The sequence below is a fragment of the Aegilops tauschii genome, chromosome 5, assembly GCF_002575655.3.
Source record: "Aegilops tauschii subsp. strangulata cultivar AL8/78 chromosome 5, Aet v6.0, whole genome shotgun sequence".
In the NCBI taxonomy this organism is placed as follows: domain Eukaryota; kingdom Viridiplantae; phylum Streptophyta; class Magnoliopsida; order Poales; family Poaceae; genus Aegilops; species Aegilops tauschii.
In genome coordinates this window covers 166,925,142-166,932,349 of record NC_053039.3, presented here as the reverse complement: position 1 = coordinate 166,932,349, position 7,208 = coordinate 166,925,142, and positions in this window count along the sequence as shown.

The window sequence follows — 7,208 nt, the reverse complement described above, 5'->3', positions numbered from 1 at the left end:
CCTAGTGGCACAACGGGAAGTAGAGGAGTTGGAGAGTGAACAAAGCCTGGCAAGATCAGATGAGGATCTGAACAGGGAAGAGCACAACAGTAGGGACAACCACAAGGACACGACAAGGAATAAAGTGGTGCGGCGCCCAGTGTATCTCATCAGTTCCCTGTTACAGGGGGCTCGATCAAGGTAGTCTGGTGTGCAAAAGTTGATTTTTGGCCTCACCATGGCCTCAAAGAAACCGCGCCACTACTTCCAAGCCCATGGGATCACGGTTGTCACCCACTTCCAGTTGTAGAGGATACTCCGAAACCCTGAGGCCACCGACAGGATAGTGGAGTGGGCTTTGGAGTTATCCAACTTTGGCCTGAAATTCGAGAGCACGTTAACAATTTAGAGAAGGGCGATCGCAGAGTTTATTGCAGAATAGACGCCAACCTCTGATGAAGAAGTGCTGGAAATAGTTATCCCTAGTAAGGAAGCGCCCCAAGAATGGATCATGTATTTTGATGGTGCCTTCTCCCTACAAGGTGTAGGGGCCGGCGTGCTTCTCATTGCTCCCACAGGGCAACACTTGAAGTACATCGTCCAGATGCATTTTCCCCGGGAGGAGGCTACCAACAATACAATAGAGCATGAAGGGCTCCTTGCCGGGCTCAAGTTCGCCACAGAATTGGGGATCAAGAAGCTGATCATTCGAGGAGATTCTTAACTTGTGGTGAGACAAGTCAACAAGGATTATCAAAGTCCACTGATGGAGTCATACGTTGAGGAAGTGAGAAGATCGGAGGAGCGCTTTGACGGATTGCAAACAGAGCACGTACTCCGTGCGAAAAACATCATAGCTGATCATCTGTCAAAGTGTGCTATGCAAAAGGTTCCTATGGAACCAGGAACTTCTCTTCTCCATCTTACTCAGCCCTCCGTATCCTTGGCAACAATGGCTAGAAAGAGGAGGAAGTTGGACTCCTGTAAGCTTCTCCCGGTACAGCCTCCCAGGGCTCCTAGTAGGGACCCTGCCGGAAACAACTCCCCATCGATTGCCGGGCTGCGCCCTCCTGCCGGACCACTAGTCCCAGCGGTCAAGGAACACGCTCCCGCAGATGAGGAGGTGCAGCTAGTCCTTGTTGCCGAGCCCCAGACTCCAACTTGGGCAAGGCACATAGTCCATTTCCTCCAAACTAGAGAACTTCCCGATGAGCAAGATGAAGCTGAAAGAGTAGCCCGGAGGGCCAGTATGTATCAGTTTGTCGATGACACTCTATACAGTAGGAGGCCTAATGGTGTGAAATTGAAGTGCATCTGCCGGGAAGAGGGAAAGGAACTGCTGGCTGAAATACACAAAGGCATGTGTGGCTCCCACATTGGATCAAGGGCCTTAGTTGGGAAAGCATTCCGGCAAGGATTCTATTGGCCTACAGCCCTCCAAGATGCGGTCGAGCTAGTCACCAAGTGTGAAGCCTGCTAGTTCCATTCCAAGAACATCCATCTGCCTACACAAGCTCTTCAGACAATCCCTTTGTCATGTCGTTTTCGGTCTGGGGGCTCGATATCCTTGGCCCTTTCCCCCGAGCTGCCAGGGGCTTTGAATTCTTGTTCGCTGCTATCGACAAGTTTATAAAGTGTCCAGAAGTAGCTGTCGTGAGAAAGGTGACCAGTCAGCTATCAAGTTCTTAAAAGAATTGGTGTGCCGCTTTGGGGTCCTTGCCCGGATCATCACCGACAACGGCACCCAATTCACGAGCTACAACTTCATGCAATATGTTCATGCCCTCGAAAGCAAAATCTCATTTGCCTCTGTTGCACATCCCAAAAGCAATGGACAAGCTGAGAGAGCGAATGCGGAAGTGCTGCAAGGACTCAAGATGAGAACCTTTGATACGCTACAGAAGTGCGGCAGGCGATGGATCGATGAGCTATCGGTAGTTCTCTGGTCCCTCAGAACGACACCAAATCGAGCTACCGGGCAGACTCCCTTCTCCCTAGTCTGTGGGGAAGAAGCAGTTATCCCCACGGAACTCATTTACGGGTCACCTCTAGTGTTTGTGATGAGGACATGACTACCTTGGATACGACCGAAAATATTGCATACATGTACATTTGTAAGGTGATTTCTAATACAAACTATGCAATAATTTATTTATGTCATCCAGGACAAAAATACTTCACATATGAAGATAAGGGAAAAGGAGAAGTTTAGGTGTTGTTCAAAAAGTCCTCTCACGTCACTTTTGGGCCAAGAGTCTCTCACATTTTGGATTCAGATTCGGACTGCACAGACATACCTGACTCAAAACGCCAAGAACTCTTTCATACGGACTCCGAATCGGGTGATTCTTTTTTTTGTTTGAAGTAGATTTCGTGCTCTTTCCGGGCCAATTGGATTCACCTTCAAAGTCGTTGGGAGCATTGAGTTATCGATGAAACAATGTGACGGTGCAGCAGAATCCGAGTCAAACTACAAGTCCAAAGGTTTGCATCACCTCCACTTGGGCCCATGAGCCTTGTACGACCAAGGGTTAGTTTTAGGCTGCCTTGGGACGTACTTCCACCTCCTTGGCCGCCACCCCTTGCTCCTATATAAGTAGATCCGTCTAGTAGCTTTTTTCCTTGGGATTTGTTTAGTTAAAAGTTAGCCAACACAACTTCGTGTACTTCGTTTGTGTTGAACGACCAGACCAAGACCGCTTACGGATCCCCACCTTTATCCATACTTCATCTATATTCGCAATATTCAGATAGCATTATCATATTCCTGCTTGTTCTTTGGTTGTGTGCTGGAATAGACCTTCGTGGTCAGGCTGATCGTGCTTCTAGCACCGTCAGTAACCTCAGGAGATTGGTTTAACGATTGCTAAGGCGCAATGTCGTGCACGTTTGTAGTCGGATCGCCAAAGTCGGCTCCACCAAATCGATAGTTATCATCTCATCGAAAGATCAGGACACCCCGCCTCTATCAGCTTGCCTACGATATAGTAGCACAGGAACAACACCGGCGTGATGACGCTGTGCTTCTCGAGGAGAACTGTCTCCGGGCTGCTACATGTGTTGCACTCTATCAGCAAGCCATGCGCCACTATCACAGCCGTAGGGTTCATGCCCGGTGTTTTGAGGAAGGCGACCTTGTCCTTAGGTGCGGTCAGTCTGCCAAGGGTACAAACAAGTTGACGCCAAAGTGGGAAGGTCCTTGCCGGGTAGTTCGAGTCACCAGACCTGGCGTGGTCCGTCTAGAGACCAGAGATGACATTTAATTGCAAAACTCATGGAATATTGAGCATCTCCGCAAGTTCTACCCGTAAGGCGCGGCTGTCGGGCCCTGCCCGGCAGCCACCCTTTTGTACAAGCCTTGCCCCAGTTGCATGTAACCCCTTGTACAAAGCCATGCGCAGACCCTGAGCAACAGAGAAAATGAATGAAGCGCCAGGGGCCCCTGACAAGTTGCATGCATGCATAAGCATTTCATGAACATTGCATATGAATATAGATAAGATCACATTTTGCATCATTTCCATCTACATAAAAATGCAGGTTCCTATCGAGAACTTGGCCTCTGTGGGAAGCTAGAAAGATGAACCAACAGTGCGATCTCCGGCAGGCCAATCAGATAAGTTCTATCTCTTGTCCATACATGTTCTGTAAGAAAAACTTGTGCATAGGAAAACCTCGCAACTTTTATGAAACTTAGGTGCTCCCATCCCTTGACACAAACGTTGCTTTGGTCAGGATGGTCGCAGTGGCCTTTGATAAAAAAATTGGCGGGGGGCTGGTCCCTCATCACAATTTGTGCCCGGTAGGCTTAGGCCCCGGCAACAAAATACAGGGTACCAGCAGGATAGCCTGCCGTGGGAAGCTCGTTTATTTAAAATATAGAGGCATTCCACCTCTGCATGGACATAAACATGCACCAAACCCCGCCAAGGTTCATCTTTTTCATTGATATGCTGACCAATCAAGTACAGACCTTACAGGACACAAACATGGACTCGAGAGATTACATTATCTAAACTAAAATTTGGCAAGTACCTACAAATTTAAGATAGAAAAGAGATAAGTGCCCCGTAATCTCCTCTTTTCGTTTTCTCTCCACCAGGTATTACGATGGGAAGAGGAGAGGACTAATGAAGCACCAAAGCAGGAGCCCATCCCGGTCCCGCCACGGCCCGCCGGGTGCGGCGTGACAAGATTGGGAGTGGCGAGGCTGCGAAGGAGGGGCACGAAGAACAACGCGGCGGTGCCCTGGTCACCACCTCCAGGACTAGTAAGAAGCCCCGGCTTGGGCACCGATGGAGTCATCCACCAAAACTCAACTGGAAGACTGCTGGAGGGGAGGCGAAGGCACCAAGGGAACATCCCTCCCCGGCTATCACCCAAAGAGACTGGTTATAATGGTGCCGGGGAGGGAGGGGATGACCGGAAAGACGAGGTGGTAGGACGACAATAGGAGGCGAAGGCATCAGCACCATCGTACTCCGACATGACGCCCTGCCACCCGCCTTCTTCGTCTTCCCTTGCTTTCTCTCCCTCAACACCATTCCGGAGAAACACCAGGCCCCCAACCCGATGCCGTCACCGAAGAAGCAGCCAAAGGCCAAGATGGCTAGGGGGCTCGGGGTGCGCCGCTGCCCACCTTGGCGGGCAGGAAGGCGCACCTCCCCTCGACATCAGCCCCGGATCCACCAAAAGGGGTAGTGCTGGGATTACCAATGATCCCCAGCCCTGCCTCCCGGGCGAGCATCGAAGGCGCCAAGAACCTGGTCGCTGAGCCAGCAGGCAGCAGCAGATCAGGGCAAGATGTCGCATTACCTAATGGACGGCTGACCGTGGCAGAAGAGACAAGCATATCCCCACAATGGAGGAGCTCGATATCTCCCGCACCATGGGTGGCTCGTCCACCGCATCTTCTACAGGCTTGGACCAGATTCACTCCCCAAGCATCGACAGGAGCGTTTGGTGTCGCCGACCTCAAGGTACTACTTGGGGCCTGGCCCCAGGCCCGTCTCTTCAGCATTGCCAGCAGAAAGCGAAGAATGGAGAAGAAGGGATGAGAGGATAGATGCCTCCACTCTCCCCTCGCCCCTTCTTTTTATAGGCAGATCGAGGAAGAGAGGTGATCCTTCAACGAGTAACCGTCGCCGTCCTCCACCAATTCAAGAAGACTGGGCCCCCGCCTTGATGCCCTCCTGCACCACGCGCCTCCGTTACCTACCCCGCGCGACGCATACAGCATAACTAAGGATTAGGGCGTGGTGGGAAGAGTGAATTGGCAGTTTCTCCCCCGTGCGTTGAAGTCATTCACGGGCCATTACAAGAATGGACCCACCACAATTGGCTTTGCACGACGCGCGGGAAAATTGGAAAATGGCCCGGACTCAAGACTAATGAAGAAGCAAACAAGATCTCAAGGGGCCAGCCACTTCCACGCCCCTGCCTGTGCACCTATTAGGGCCTACCCCAAGAAAGCTCGACAGCGCGTTCGGGACAAGCCCGGGGGCTTCTGTCGGTGCAACATACCCTGGGTCCGTTGCCCAAACTGTGCACAGGCACGAGAACAAGATTACAGCGCCACGGTCAGATTGGGACACAAGGGATCAGTTCCTCAAGGGACCAGCATGCAGCACAAGAAGACCAAGACTAGCTAGGGAAGCAAGATATCGCTAAAGGAAAAGCCTCCCTTGTCGGGCAGGCAAGCCTAGCAAGGATGGGGTCACCCCCAGAAACCAGCCTTCGGGATGTCCCGGCTGGCCTGCCGGGACTTGCGGAGGCAGACCCACCTCATCGCACCACCTCATCACGACGCAAGTCATCAATCAGTGCGGTGTCAAGCCACAAAGTGAATATGTGGTGGCCATTTGCCACATGGCAGCCACTTACTGCAGGCGACGTGTCGAGCAAGTATATAAGAAGCTGGCAAGATAGCCCGGCAAGGCCTACCAGGCAAGCAATGATCTGACATTGAGCGGCACATTTAATGCGCTCTATCAGCTTGCAGAATTAGGTATGATAGCACTGTTTGCTATCTAATCAGTGCATAATGACTGATTTGCCACTGTGGTGACCCCTTTGTCTATAAAAGGAGGCCCAAGGCAACTGTAGAATGGGCTGGCTGATCCACCCCCTCACTCACTCATATGCGCGTAACCACTTTTGTCCCGAGGCAACCCTGTCGGGCAAAGGGTGTTGCACTCACCACCATTGTTCCACCATCAATCCACCAAAGCAGGAGTAGGGTTTTATGCCTCACGGCGGCCCGAACCTGAGTAAAGACTGCCTGCGTGGTCTCTGCCGTGCTGTTCCACGCAGCTATGCTCTTTTGCAACGTGCCACCCCCTCCCCCCCCCCCCCCCGCCGAACCAGCAAGAGACTCTTGGTCCCATAGGTGGCCGTGGTTTCCCGCGACACCAGGGGCTACTATGAACACTAGTAAAGTACATACCAATAACATGTATATCAAATATACCTTTGTTCACTTTGCCATCCTTCTTATCCACCAAGTATTTGGGGCAGTTCCACTTCCAGTGACCATTTCCTTCACAGTAGAAGCACTCAGTTTCAGGCTTGGGTCCAGCTTTGGGCTTCTTCACGGGAGTGGCAACTTGCTTGCCATTCTTCTTGAAGTTCCCTTTCTTTACCTTGCCCTTTTTCTTGACACTAGTGGTCTTGTTAACCATCAACACTAGATGCTCTTTCTTGATTTCTACCTTCGCCAATTTCAGCATCGCGAAGAGCTTGGGAATCGTTTTTGCCATCCCGTGCATATTATAGTTCATCACAAAGTTCTAGTAGCTTGGTGATAGTGACTAGAGAACTCTGTCAATCACTATCTTATCTGGAAGATTAACTCCCACTTGATTCAAGTGATTGTAGTACCCCAAACATTCTGAGTACATGCTCATTGGCTGAGCTATTTTCCTCCATCTTGTAGGCAAAGTACCTGTCATAGTTCTCATACCTCTTGACACGGGCATGAATCTGAAATACCAATTTTCAGCTCTTGGAACATCTCATATGCTCCGTGGCATTCAAAACGTTTTTGAAGTCCCGGTTCTAAGCCGTAAAGCATGGTGCACTAAACTATCAAGTAGTCATCATATTGAGCTTGCAAAAATGTTCATAATGCCTGCATCTGCTCCTGCAACAGGTTTGTCACCTAGCGGTGCATCAAGGACATAATTCTTCTGTGCAGCAATGAGGATAATCCTCAGATCATGGACCCAGTC